At 32.2% G+C, this 15,800-nt stretch overlaps 1 long non-coding RNA gene across 1 annotated transcript; it reads right to left on the minus strand.

Moving 5' to 3' along the window:
* Nucleotides 1–5,854: 5,854 nt before the first annotated feature.
* LOC140016642 (uncharacterized) lies at nucleotides 5,855–9,135 on the minus strand. Its single transcript, XR_011822853.1, has 2 exons — nucleotides 8,886–9,135; nucleotides 5,855–6,068 (listed from the first exon to the last, which is right to left on the minus strand). It is a non-coding gene; the product is annotated as an uncharacterized lncRNA (long non-coding RNA).
* Nucleotides 9,136–15,800: the final 6,665 nt, after the last annotated feature.

Below are 15,800 nucleotides of genomic sequence, written 5' to 3' on the forward strand. Positions count from 1 at the left end.
GAAGATTCTATAAGAGGAAGTCAAGTGGGAAAAGGGCAACAAGAGGAAATTCCTCGAGAAAGCCAAAAGGTGGCTTCTCGCTTGGCCTGTGGATACTGTGGGAAGACAAATCACACTGAAGATGACTGTTGGAGGAAGGGGCAGAAGTGCTTGGTTTGTGGGAGTACCGACTATCAAATTAGCAATTGCCCGAAGAAACAGCAATGGAAAAATAATGCTCAACAAGAGGATAAAACTACCTCTAGACAAGCTAATGAAAGAGGGAATAGACCAAAAGTGCCAGCGCAGGTATGCGCTATAGACAAGCAACAAGCTCCAGAGTCGTCTATAGCAATGGAAGGTAAAAATTTCGAGAATGAAATTTTCTTAAGAGGGAGAGAGTGTGAGAATCCGAAAATTATTTTAAATTTTCTCCTATTTTTGAATAATTAATTTATATTTCCTTTTAATATTACTTTACTTGTTTATTTGCTTGCCTTAATTTGATAGTGATTTTAAAGGTTAAGTTAAGATTTTTATTATTTTCCTTTTTATATTTTAGTGTATGTTAAGTTTTGTAGAGTATTAAGAAAGTTTGACCGACTAGTGAGATGTGCATGTAATTTGGTGGACAAGAACAGGTGTGGTGTTAGAGAAATTATATGATTAAAAATATTAAGAGTGTATTAGAGAAACACAAGATAGATTAGCTATAAGAGACACAAGAGAGACAAAGGGATAGACATGAAACCCTAAGCCGCCAAGTGTTAACGCTTGAAGCTTCCATTGACCGAGACTTTTCTCTAGTCCTTATTTTGCATTTTAACCAAACTTTCCTCCATCTTTTTATCATCTTGACCGAAATTTTGTGAGCAAAAAGGGGAGAGGAAATCCTTCAACTTCTATTTTGATTTTTTGCTTGATTCTTATGAAAATCAACGTGAAACTCTAATCCACTACGATCAATTTTGGAGAAAGTTTGGAGGTGACCTTGGTGGAGTTTTTGGGAGGAAGAAAGTTCTTGTCTTGCAACTTATTTTGGAGATTTTGAGGTATTATACTAAAACCTCTCTTTTTCTTTCTTATTTTGCCATTTAAGCAACACATGGCTTCATTGTGATGGATTTTATGGAAGATTTCATGCTTTTGCTTATTAGCTTGTAATTTTCAGCTTTGAAATGTATGGGACTGCCTTGATATGAATGGTTTAGCTTTGATATAAGGTTGGAAGACTTTATAAGTTTTGGAATGAGATTTTCTATCTTCTATGTATGATTTTCCAGCTTTAATAGTTAATTTCCAGCTTTGAGATGAAATTTCCAGCTTGGATATATGTCAAAGATATGCTTGATACATACCTACTTTAGTTGGTTTTATGGCTTAGAATAAGAAACTCTTGCATCTTATCACTTGTGGCCTTGATTGAGGTTTATTCACTATGAAACTAAGACTTGAATCAGATGATTAACTTGAAAAAGTTTGGGGACATATGCTAGATTCTTCTCCTTATTGGTTAAGTGAAGGTTAAGGTGTGAATTTAGGATATTTTGTCTTCCTCTTGCATATGATTTTACTCAAAACACTTGTTATAAGTTATTTCTTTGTATATGTGTTAGTTTTGAGTCAAAACAAAGAGATTTAAGAAACGAAAAACCTAGTTTTTCAAATTAATAGCTTGCTGGAAAAATTTCATAGGAGGTCCTACGCAGATTTGGAAAATTGACTATAATTTCGTATAGAAAAGTCGGAATTGAGTTCCATTTGTTGCTTGGAAACTAGACTCATAGGACTTTCAATGATGTAAAAATCAGGGGTTGGTTCAACTCCTATAAATACCAGCAAATCTATAAAGTTTCTTGAAAAACCATGACTGTTCTGTCTTTGCTCATGAGACAGTAGTGAGTTTGAACTGAAAATTTGACTAACCTATGAATTGAATTTCATGAAGATGTCTCTGAAAGTCTATTAGTGCTTCGAGTCTATTTTCTAATGGTGTAAGTCTTGTGATTTTTTGACCTACGGAACTCAAATTATATTTTTTTCAAAAAATGTCGCCAAAGCTGAGAATTTTGTCAAATGAATTGAGTGAAATTTGTAAAACTTTGAGAAAACTTTTCTAAGTCTTAAACTTTAATTTGATGTGACTTTTGGATGCTTTGGACTTAGTTTGCTTAGGGATACTTGAGTCCACCTTGGTAGTGACATATGAACTGGAATTTTGGCAAAAATCATGTGTAAAATAAGGGAAAAAGTAATGGCTTCTTCTATCATACTCACTAGTTTCGTTTGTCCAACTTTAGACTTGAGGTTGGTTGTTTTCTTCTAATAGTGGTGCGTATATCTTACGTATGTCTTGCTAAACTTCATGAGTGTTATATATATATAATTTTCCTCCTTTTGTTTCTTGCACCTTTTGAATCCAAGTGTTTTCTTTTCATACTAATAACTTACTTGAACCACAGCCTTAGAATGCACTTTGACATTCTTCGATTGGCTTTCAAGTTTGTCTTTGAATTTTGTATTTTGAATGGCCAAACTTAGATAGGCGTATGGCTCATGACTAAGGCTAAAGTGAGCACCTTATTAACCTAAGTTTTGAATGATCGGACCATGACATCTTGTCTTGGTTACTTTTAGGGTTTAAGAGTAGGAACGATCGTGACCCGGAGTCAAATGTTTAGCATTGCTCTACTTTAAAAGGTGAGTGTTCTTTGCATGTTGCGTTTCCAATGACTATGTAGATTGTTGTGAATGTTTGCTTGAATGTTATACGCTTTTAAATGATTGTTAAATAGATTTCAATAGGCGAGTGTATACTTTATCGTACTTGACCCAAGTGAACATGAAAATTTTCAATGATCAAATGATTGAATGTTACTTGTGCATGAATGTAAGCCTTTGGCTGAACTGGGCCCTTGCCCTTCATTGCCAGTCGACTCAAGTCAGAAGCAGACTCGATCAGGCAGATGGTGACCCTGGGACAATGTTTTGGTATACTCGAGTATTACCATGAAATCTGGTGGAGAACTGGCCAGTGAAAGAAATAATGAAATGACTGACTAAATGAAATAAATACTAAAGGAGTTTTTACTATTAAATGTTTTCAAATATCGGAGGAATAAGAGAAATAGTCGTTGACTGAATAATTGAATGAATGAATGGCTCCAAGTGAGCACGTATCCTTCCAATGATTGAATGTTTATTTCTTGAATGACTATTTATTACTATACAAAGTGTTCAAACTATTAAATATAATAGCTCCATGTTTTATTTACCTGATTGCTGACTTAGGAATTCACTGGACTTTTAGCTCATTCATTAAGTTTTTATTTTTTTTCCTCACAGGAGTGAAGGTCGGGGCAATTAAGTGTAGACTAGAATGTATAACTCTCTTGTACTTATATTTTTGTAGATAGAATGTATTTCTATATTTGGTGTTGTATCATACATTTGGCATTTGGTTGTAAATAAGTTTGAATCAAATGTTAATTTTTGGAGGATTGCACAGTTAATCTTGAGAGTTGATTGAAACAAATGAGTGAATTTTGGCGAGAGTTGGACTAGTGGTCCACCAAATCCTTGGGTACACCCTAGGGGGAGGTGGGGTTGTCACAAAACTTGTTATTCCACACAAAACAAGAATCCTACCTAAAAGAAATTAAGCCAAATTCCTAATAGTTACTAGTGGAGTCCCATAAAAGTAACTTATGCCATGATTAGGTTTTGAAAGTTACAGATGATCACCTCATCTTGGCTAATTGACATTCCTTTCCTTGTGTAAAGATCTATACTAATCAAACTTTGTATTACGAAATTTTTCTGTTTGCATGCACATACAAATATGTAATTTCTCCCAAGCACATAAATATCAAATGTCACACAAATTATATTTTCTATGTTGGAATATTTGTGAGACCTAAATGACCATACGGTTCTTTCTCAAAAGATGTTGTAAATGGAGACGTTGCCAATGGATTACGAGTTAATTGATCGTTAAATTACAATGGTTATAAGGTACATCTCATATCACGATTTACAAGTCTAAACTAAAGATTTTGCTCTTTATGTCTAGCATTTAAGTTTGACGTCGAAAGAATCTTCCAAGTAGCATAACTCGATCTATGAATATTCCATGTAGATTATCTTTCTCTAGACTTGGATCTCTTGTCTATTTTAGCTCATATAAACTTCAATTAACTATGATTCTTGCACCATATAAGTAAATTCAATTACCCTTCTTTTTAATCATATTTCAAACCCCTTACTAGTGCTATTTGTAGCATGGATTCTTGTTGCTTTTTATAACATTAATCTTTGGGTGAATACCATTTTAATGTTCTTGTTAGGAAGTTAAAATGTCTAAATTAATTCTATGACTGGAAAACTCTAATTTAGGGCTCCAATCTGACACCATTAGCTCAATAAAGGTTTGGCAGTATTTGTTGAAGGCTTCAATAGATATAAACACTTCCAAGGACTTCTTTTTAATATGTGTGTATATGTGCATATGTGTATATGTATGTGTGTATATATATGTATATGTATATCTATATATGTATATTTATGTGTGTGTATGTGTCTATATATATCTATATATATTGGTGTTTCTCGTGCATAAGCCTTAGCAATGCGGTTTACTATAATCCAATGTCGACATTTTAAGCGGAAGAATTCTTTCAATTTTCAATAAAATGCATTATCTGTATAGTACTATGAACCTTTTCATTTCAACTAATAATCCTACTAGTATTTTACTATCTCCAAATTTTGTATTAGTTTCTACAACTATATCTATTTGATGTATTTTTCCATTAAAATTGGTGTATTGATATGGCTCATTTAATCTAAAATAGGTTAAATCTTTTACAAGTTTATGATTAATAAAATTTTCAGTAGCTCTTGTATCTATGTATGTATACGTGTGTGTATATGTACATGTATATATAAGTATATACATATATATATATACATACATGCATAGATATATATATATTTGTAAATTTTATTTTTACAGATTATATTTAAAAGGAGTCAATTTTAGACAAAATATTCCAAAAACAAAATATAAAAAAGAAAGTGAAGAATCTCAATATTCTCTCATATAGTCTGAAATACGTGTTGATAGTCCCTCAATGTTATTTCAAAAGAATTTGAATTAGATAAACAATATTTACAAAGATTATTCTCATCAAATAGAAATAAAGAAAAAAGAGAATGGTATTTTAAAACATTTTCTAAAGAAAAAATAGAAATGTTTAAGAAAGTTTACTTTCAAGAATTAATCAAAATTGAAGCTCATTTTGATTTTTTTTAAATGGTTTGAATTTTATTGCCAAAGAAATAAAATTGAAAATCCATTGTTGGTGAATAACTTCAACATAGGTTTTATTTGCAAGAAAGGGTTCAATCTCTCCAATATAGGCCTCATCTTGTTTGGAAAAATAATTTTGATAGTAAAGAAATTTAATAGCTTGAACTGGTTTGAAATCAAAGGAAGATGTATCTGGGCTAGAGGCTTTAGGGGAATTAATAGTTTTTGGTATTGGAGTTTGGTTTGGGTTTGGGCTTGAAGTACTTCGGTTGGATGAGGAGCTTGACTAATAGGGCTTTTAATAGCATCAATATATATATTTGAAATATGTTGGACCAGAGTTATAGGCCTTTGAGACATTGGTATTTGTCTTGGAACTTGAGTCGAAATCAGACCAGGTACATTTGAATAAGATAGAAGGGTTGAAGGCCTATATTCAGGTCTTCTGGACATTTTCTGTGATAAACTCACCTCCCCCTAGGGCGTAACCAAGGGTTTGGCAGGCCGTCTATCCAACCCTCGCCAGAACTCACTCATGCCGTCACGAAATTTACAAAGTAACAATTTCAACAATAAGAGTAATATCCATTACAACCCCAGCCATATACAATCGTGAACATCAAATGCCCATATAATCTCTAAATATAACCGAGGAGTAAAACTTACAAAATAAAACCAAACAAGCCCACTAGAGCGCTAAGGAGTGCCTACGCGAGCAACTAATAAAAGTTAGATAAAATCTATGCTTTCTCCAATTCCCACTCTCATGTTCTTACCCCTGTAAGGAAAACAAATTTATGAAATGAGCTAGAAACCCAATGAGGTTCCAAGAAAATATGCAAGTAAACCAGCATGCATGACACAAAACATAGTGAAGTAGGTAATTAGATAGATCATGCAATAATGTACAGTAAATATCACATTCATATCAAAGGATACAGTCTACTTCCAGGAGCAGGCACCATGGTAGTTTATCTAAGGTCCATTGACACTCCGTCAACCACGAAATTATAATGTCCGTAGATCACCACTAAATGTCAATCTCCATCAATCAATCATCTCCCTACTGGGCTGGAACACCAAACAAGTACCAGGGTTCGTCAATCTTCTCGATCAAATCCTTGCTGGCTCGATTCGACCAACTAGCCATGGGTTAGGCTTACAACCCCCAAGTATTCAAATATTCATGATCTGGATCCTAAGTATTCAAGTATTCATGATATGGGATTAAAATCTCAATTATTCAAATATTCACGAGTAAAGTCATTGGCTATCACCCAACGCTCACGCAAGTAAGGATTGGAGACGTTAGCTATCACCTAATGCTTCGTATTCAAGCACGTCATGAGTTCAAATCATGAACAAACAGGTTAGGAACTTTATCCTTTACCCAAGGTGCCCAACTTACCCGACCGCTCTAAGGTTGGTCTCAAACAAGAGGTCTAACAAGGGCTCGATTCAGCCGTTATTGACCTGTATTCACACATACGCATGAGTAACCCAAGTTCCCACTTATCCGACATCTCGGATAAGGGTCCAAAAGCCCAGTTCAACCATTGTAAGAAGATATGCTAGTTATCTACAATCATATACATGTATATGCAAGTCCACACGCAAGATCAAGTATTTCAAGTTCACGGAGGTTGAGTGCGAATAAGGACACACTCGCCTAGCCAAGATCAAGTCACAAGTAGGTTCAGCATGTCACATTGTTCAAGAATTTCAAGTCAAGATATGGGTCACATGTAAATCAAATTGCTTTTACATGCATGAACAAGATATCAAGAGTTTAGTCAAGTTAGATCAAGTGCGATAAAATACACACTCATCTAAGAAATGACAAATCAAGTGCCTAACAATTTTAGCAACAAGTAGCATGGAACATACAGTTAGAACACTCACCAGTTCAAAATAGAACACCGTTAAACATTCATCTCCGAGTTATGCTCATGTTCACTATCAAACCCTAGGAGCAACTAGGACAAAAATATGATTGTACAATCGTTCAAAGTTTAGGTGAACCAAATTCACATTTTAGGCTCAATTATGAGTCATACACCTATCCAAGTTGGCCTCCTAAATTCACAAGGGTTTAAAAACAAATTTGAAGATGCAAATCAAGAAAAATCCAAGCACATACTAGGGTAATGATTCAATTATAGTTTTGAAGTAAAAAGAAAGCATTTGGACCCAAAAAATATGAGCAACCAAAGAATTCTACATTTCATTTCATTGCTGGAAATTTCCAGCAACCATACCGAAACAAGAAGTCTAGCCACAAAAGTCAAGATTTTCACCATAAAAACTCACATGCTTGCTAGGATTGAAGTCTTTTAAGATATATGGGGTCAAGATATGCCAATTTATAGCCAAAGTTTTAGATGTAAAGTTGGAAACATCTCAGCTTCTCTCCTATGAGTTCCAACAAAAAAAATTCCAGCAAGCATCATTCATTTGAAAAATCATAACTTGAGTTATAAATGTTCAAAAATCATGTAACTTACCCTGTTAAAAACTAGAATCAAAACACTAACAATCTTTAGAAGATACCTAAAAGAGATTTAGTTCATAAGTTGGTCCAAATTGAGCCGCAAGCTACTGCAACATTCGTTGTTACTTGTACAGGGCAAAGTTTTCAATCAAATTTGCCGATTTTCTGGTGTGTATATAAATGAATCATAGCTCCAATTTTATACTGTTAGAAAGCTCTCTCAGTCTAGTTGAAACGCAACAAAACGAAACTCAATTCCATCTTTTCTATACAAAGTTATCGCAAATTTTCCAAAACTGCATAGAGTTTCCTGCAAAATTTCCAGTTTGCTAATAATGGTGAGAAAATGCTACTTTCACTAGCAAAACCTCACTCCCTCAACTCAAGTTTAACACACAAAAGTCTTAAACAGTATTTGGAACAAGGGCCAAAACTCATCATAAAAAGATTGAGGAAATTAAGGTAAAATGCAGCCCTATCAACTCAGCCAACCAGAAAAATTGTGGCTAGGAAAATTAGAGAAAACCACCAATGAAAACTCTTCATTTTATCTAAAATTCAACCCACAAGTAAAGCTTAAAGGTTTACCAAGTATCTTACACAACTTTACCACAAAATCACCCCACAATTAAAGAAACCAAGATGATCCTTACTCGGCCAGCATCTCCCCTATTTTTTCCTTGAATTTCTCCTCCAATTTCAAAGATTAATTTCATGGCAAAACAATCTCAATCAAAACCACATATTGTAGGGAATAAATTGTATATGTTCTAAGTCACAATAGCTTACCAAATTTAACATATACAGGGTGTATAACCAACTATGTCAAGGCTGGCAATTTTTTTACCCTAAACTGGAAATTACAACTAAAGCTGAAAATTTCTATAACAAAGCTAAAAATTTGTACTCAAGCTGGAAATTTCTCAAGGCATGACTTAAGTTTCATAACAAAGTTGGAAATAATATTTGAAAACTGGAAATTTCCAATAAAAGTTGGAAATAACAAACTACTACATAAAATTACAAAATCTTCCATATAACCTGCAGCAAACAAGCCATAATCTCATTCAAATGCAAGATTAAAGAGAAAGAGTAGTTCCTTACCAAGAGTACCTTCAAATCTTAAGGTGAATAGCAAACTACAGGTTTTCTTTCCCCAAAATCACTCCATAGCAGCTACCTTCCTTCCTTGTTGCAGACTCCTACGGATTGCTTTAGGGTTTTAGGTTAATTCTTCCACAAAATCTTGCTAAGAATCAAGATGAAATTTGAAGAAGTCTTTCCTCTCTTCTCTCTTCTCTCTCTTGGCCAAACTAGTAGAAAATGGAGTGTTTGTTTGGGTGAAAATGGAAGATAAGTGTTAAGGAAGTCTTGGTCAAGGTTGGTCTTGATTGCCAACACTTGGCACCCAACCATTTATCCCTCTTTTTGTTTTTCTTTTCCTCTCTCTTTTTGGTCTTTAAATTCGGCCAAGATGAAGAAAAATAGAAGGATAAGTGGTTAAATTTGTAGAATAACTACTAAGAAGAGTCTTGGTCAAAATTGACTAAAAGTATGACACTTGGCGGGATGAGGTTTCATTCCTATCCCTTGGTATCTCTTGTGCTTCTAATAACTAATCCATCTTGTATTCTTGTAATTCACTCTTAATACTTCTAATCACATAATCCTTCTAGTACCACACCCGTTCTCGTCCACCAAATATAATGTGCACGCCTCACTATCTTAATGTACTACAAAACTTAACATGTATCAAATTATAAAGAAAAGATAAAACTCTCGACTCTATCGTTAAAGTATCTAAGAAATTAAGGCAAGTGATTTAAACCAAAAGAAAATATAAATTAGCTTATTAAAAAATAAGTGAAATTATAAGAAAAATATAAAATAATTTTCGAGTCCTCACATTTTCCCATAAAAATTCTTTGGTCAAAAAATCTGATAAAGAATTTTGTTCTCCTTTAATAAATTCAAGCGTGCTGTCATATATTCTATTTCAGACTATTCTCCCAATCTTGGTTTATACAATTACTTCCAACTATTACCCATGATTTTTCCAAATGGTTTTATACATTGTGGAAAGATTTTGGAGGAAATCTAGAGATTATGCCAATTAACTCCAAAGAAAACTTCAAATTTTTTGAAAAGGATCCAACTTTCAACAACTATGTGGACTCCCAAATACTACTTCATTATTACATTAAAAACAGGATTCAATAGATATTCTGTTGGATTTTAATAAGGTTATTTACCAAGGAATTAATATTTTTACCAAACAATTCAAATTTTAATGGTGGGATTCTGTAAAAGAAGTAAAATATCCCATACAACGAGAGATTTTCAAACCAAAACAAACAAAAAATCAAGAATTTCTGCCTACAAAGAGTATTTTTCAATGCCTCATGGAAGCTAGTACTGGTAAAGAAGATTTCAAGAAAAAATTGATTGATACTCTATCCCAAATTGATGAAGAGAAAAGGTCGAATTTTCTTGAGATCCTACTCAAGAAAATGAATATGGTTGTTATGAAATTTTCAGCCCAATTCAATAAAAGTGGGATCCAGCCATTCAAAATATCAAATAAAGAATCAGATTACAGGACAAAAGATGATAAGTTGACTCAAGCAATGACATCATTGTAAGAATAATTTCATCTCTATATAGACAAGAGAAGCAAAGCCAAACGGGCAAGTGAAAAAGAACTTCTTTTTGAAACTACTCTCCCAAACTCTTAGACATTTGAAATATTCAACTCCTTTGTAATAGATAGGATTATTTCAAGAAAAGATCAAGTTTTGAAGAAATATTTTGTAAGTCTTCTTTTGAAATTATATTTTAAATAATATTCGAAGTTTATATTCTGTATTCATGCATTCATGTATCTTGCATATGGTCGGTACTACCTCCTATCTCATGCATATGATCAGCTAAATCACATGCTTTAATTTTTGCAAGCACACATTGTCCCATCCATTTCTTCGTCATTATCCTCCTGGGTTCGTTTCTGGTATCAGAGCCAGTACCCTTTTTGTTGTTTTATTCAAAATTAATACTTTAACTTTGATTAGTCTATGTTCATCTATACTTAATTTTGTGTTGAAGTTGGTCAGCCCAGAAGTCATTGGATTGCAGAAGTCATTGGATTGTAAGGTTGTGGTCCCGAGAGTGGTCCTTGTGATACAAATTTAATTTAAGACTTAAATAGAATCTTAATGGCTAGTTTGCTAACAAGAATAAATTCAATAAGAAGATCTGGTAATGAAATAGGTAATCAAACCTTAGAGGAAATGGAAGAAAATCAAAACAATATAATCAATAATATAGAAATAAATATAGAAAAATTTGAGCAAAAACTTAATAATTGGACTATTCTAGATTTAAAAATAAACAAAGTAGATAAAAAAAAGGAACTATAGAATTCTTTCAAGATTATTCAATAAAGTTAACTAAAAAAAGTATTTCTCTGAAAAGAAATCATGAAGTTGTTAAACTATTGAATAAAGAAGCTATTGTTAATTATTCTACTAAATATAGATTTTTACATATAGGCATGGTTCAAGCAGTAGTAAAACCTTACATCAACTAGGATTACATTCTCCAATTTTACTTTGTTTAAGAGATGTAAGACATACTTCTTTCCAAAATTCATTATTAGAGTTAGTCAAATCAAATATTTTACAGCAGATTTATTATATCCAAGACATACTTCTTTCAATTGTTATCCAAATTTTACAGCAGATTTATTATATCCAAATATTTTAGCTTCCTTAACCTTAAATGTGAAACCCCTCGTATTTTTTTGATCCAATTACTATTAGTATTATTACTCAAATGTCTAAAATACTTTTTTAATATAGATAAATGGGAGTATCCAGAATTTTATTCTTAACTAACTCACTCCACAATAGTGTGATAATGGCATCAACATTAGTGGGTGGTTAATTCATATTAGTGGGTAGATAAGAATAAGAGTTTCACTGGTAACAAACAACCTAGAATATAACTACACCTGACAACTAGCCTAATCAATGACATTTCCACTTTTTTTTTTTTCTATTAGAACAACAACAAATGTGAGAAAGAGTGAACTGTTTCGTAGGTAATTAAATATTCATCAAAGAAATCAACTTCAAGCCTCAAACAAGTGAGTATCTTATAGTCAATAATTTTCCTTAAGATTTGTAGGATTTTCCTATTATAGTATATCTTCATATATCATACAAGCGCATGTCTTTTATTTTTTCGAATTATGGAAAATTTATGTTGGAGTAGGAAATTTTCTGTGGTTAATCATGTATAGGGTTGGGGATTTATCGTTGGTGAATTTATAATAGGTTATTAAAAAAATTTTCAATTTTAAGGCTTTTAGGCTAATTATTGAGAAATCAAAGCTGAGGCCCATAGCTATGAAAAAGAATGAGTGAGAGTGTGTGTGTGTGTGTGTGTGTGTGTGAGTGAGAGAGAGAGAGAGAGTGTGTGTGTGTGTGTGTGATGACCCCGCCTTCCCCTAAGGCAAATCCAAGAGTTTGGCAGACAGCCTGCCCAACTGTCACCTGGACTCACTCACTAGCGTTCTTAAAAATGGTAATTCACACCTCCAAATTAACATAGAAGGTTCCCAAATCAACCATAGTTCAACTTTATTTACAAGCCAAAAGTGAAACGTAGCTTTACATTGCCAAATATACCAAATACATTTGATCCATAAAAGTACAAGTACAAGAAACTTATACATGCTAGTTCACACTTACTTGCTCTAGTTTCCACTCCTGTAAGGAAAACAAAATAATGGAATGAGTTAAATGCTCGGTGAGGTTCCCAAACAAGCAATCAAGTGGACAAAACACAAAAATATTTACATTTAGCACTTTTCACACTTGGCACAGTATAAGCAGTCATTTAAAAATCAATCATTCATTCATTGAAAGGATACGTGCTCACTTGGAGCCATTCATCTCATATAAAGAGTCACGATGCAATAGTTACTTTTTCGAAGTACTAGTCACTCGGGAACTGGCTATCTTTTCTTTTCCTAATTTGTAACTTTTGAACTAAAATATACTTTCTACTCGAAAAAGAAACCTGAAAAGATAATGTCAAATAAGAAAAGAAATTTTCTTAATTGTCAGCCAAATGCCTTGCTCAGAATTCAACTTGGATTAGAAAACTTTTACATGTAGGGAAATCCCTAGTCATCTAAACTTGACAGCAATTCTTGATCACACCCACGTCAAATTGGTAAAGAGTTTTCTGGAAAATTGTCCTAATTAATCATTTTTGCTCCATTTTCCTACAATTAGCACCATTATCCAAATATAAGTAGAATCTATTAATTAATACAATATTTAGTAAAATCAAGGGGAAAACAACTATAAAGTTAACAACAAAAATTATTTGCAACATATCACCTGGATTGCAGATTTCTCCTTTAGCGGCTTGAGTAAGCTAAGCTATCCCGCAGCTTCAGAAAGGCCAACAGAGGCATGGACTTTTTGGCTAAATTTGTAGGAAAATAAATTTTGATTTTTGTATTTTAAATGGCTCTTCTCAAGCACTTTTGTCTATTTTATCTAAGGATGCTAGCAAAATTTGTCTTCATTGTACTATAACTTCGGATTGTGATAGTTTAGGTTGAACTCCTTGTCTTTTTCTTTTATTAGTTATTTTAGTTTCTACCCCAAAAAAATTTAGTAACTTAATAAATTCAGATTTCAGATTTTAGATTTCAAACTTTAGATTTCAGACTTCAGTTTTGTTAAATACACCCTTAAAAGAAATGCACACTAATTTGAAGTGTTGAATTGGGTTATAAAATAGGGCCTAACATGTAGATTTTTATTAATCACTAAAATTTCATAAAATATTGACAAAACCTAGCATACTACACAATTCAAAAACCAACCAAACTTATAAAGTGACATTTATAAAGAAAATAACATATTTCAAATCCTTCAATTTGAAGAAGGAAATAATAAACCAATAATCCTTTTTGGTAATTTTAACTTAAATATGAATAATTTTTTTTTATGATTTCAACTTATCTATATACATTACTCAACATTAAATCAGAACATCCATTTCAAAAACCAACAAAATTTATACTGGCTAAAATTTAAAAAAGAACAACAATAATTCAAATCATCTAAATTGATACAATTTAGCAAACTATTAAGATTGAGTAACAAATCTATAAAGGAAAGGTAGGACTCTAATCCTTTAATTCCACAATATTAGCTAAAGTACGTGTATCCTATTCAAAATAAAAAAAAAAGAAGGAGAAAAAAAATAAAATCATAAGAAGAGTTACATGCGGTTATATACATGTACTTTTGAATTGTTTTCATGTACTATCTTTTTCATGATTAAACTTCAATATCAAAACATTCTATAAGAAGAGTTCACCAACTATGTTTCATTATTCACAATTACCCAAAACTGCTACATATGTTTTTTTAAGCTAAATCTTTCATATTGTGATTATTAAAATTATAGACTATTAGTTCTCATTTTGCTATTTCAGATGCAAACACTTGCAATTATCTTTTTTTCATTGTATTTCGTATTATGACAATTAAGGCAAAGGATATTTTGAAAATAAAAGATAAATTAAATGTTATGGGATTTTTATACATCCAAATTTGCCCATTAAATGTTGAAGTTGAATATGGACTAACGTATAATTCATTGAGAATTTCTCTCCATTTGTTTCCAAAGTTTATCAAAATAACTAAACCATTTTGCTTTATTTAGTTTTAGTTTTTGCTTTTAGATAGGATTTTTTTTGGCATTTTCACTATGCTTCTCAATTTTACTCCATGATAATATGACAAAAATAACATTTTTAATTGTACATTACGCAACCATTTGAGAAGTTGTGACTTGGATCAGTGGGGGTGAGTATACGTTGATCATATTTACTACTATATTTTATGAAAACTCTAACTATGTTATGTATATAAAGGTTAGAGACCTGAATGGTTCTATAAAAACTAGTTTAATTTTCTAAAGTCGTCAACAATATGGCTTGGTAAGCAAGTAATCCATTACGTAGGCATCCACTTCCTTTTTATTTATAAGAAAATTAACAACATCATGAATTTCTAGGGGTACAACATGATGTAAGAGAGGGTTTTTTAAAATAAAATTAAGAGAAAAGATAGGTTATTTCAAGGTAACCTAAACAAAATATTTTAGGTAATTTCATAGTTTTTTCATGTTGATGATAATGGTGATTGTCTACCTTTAATAAAGCGTATCATCATCTTTGTGTAAAATATGTCACGTGGTATAAGAATTTAGTTTGAACTTTGTTTGATATTCCAATTCAGTGTTTAAATCTAATGGGTTCAAAATATATTACATGGTATAAGGATTTAGTTTAGACACTATTTGTTATCCCAATTCAATACTTAAATTTAATAGATTCAAATCTTAAGTTGATAGGTATCAATACAGGCAAATTACAACTTAATGAAGAAGCTCTACTTCAACAAAATATGGGCATGCGTTTGACTCAAAACTTCCTAGCCTTGAAGGATGTGCATTTCAGTAGGATCAATAGTAGAGTTATGCCACTTATTATGATGCAACTAAATAGTTATGGTATTATTAGTCGAATTAATTTTGAATTAGCATGTAATTCATTACCCATTGTGTAGATTAACTATAAGGATGGAACTTTCGAATTTATACACATAGGATATCAAGATGAAATGAATTAATATATTTTTATTCAAATATTGGGTCTTGAATACACATGGCATTATTATATTGAATCTCTGTATATGTATAAGTAAATTACATTTATTTCCTAAATTGTGGGACCCATCATGTGTAACACTTGTAGGGACCACTTTTTCCACCAAATGCAAGTTCCATGTGCCAACAGTAGACTTAATTGCTCCCTATTGAGTTGAGCCCATCTTCATTCACTCTTACTTCCGTCAGGATCTCCTTCGGATCCTCAACTGCTTTGAATAGTAAGTCGAGATCCGTAATGAATTTATGCGTGCCCATATT

The sequence above is a fragment of the Coffea arabica genome, chromosome 11c (assembly GCF_036785885.1).
Source record: "Coffea arabica cultivar ET-39 chromosome 11c, Coffea Arabica ET-39 HiFi, whole genome shotgun sequence".
Classification (NCBI taxonomy): domain Eukaryota; kingdom Viridiplantae; phylum Streptophyta; class Magnoliopsida; order Gentianales; family Rubiaceae; genus Coffea; species Coffea arabica.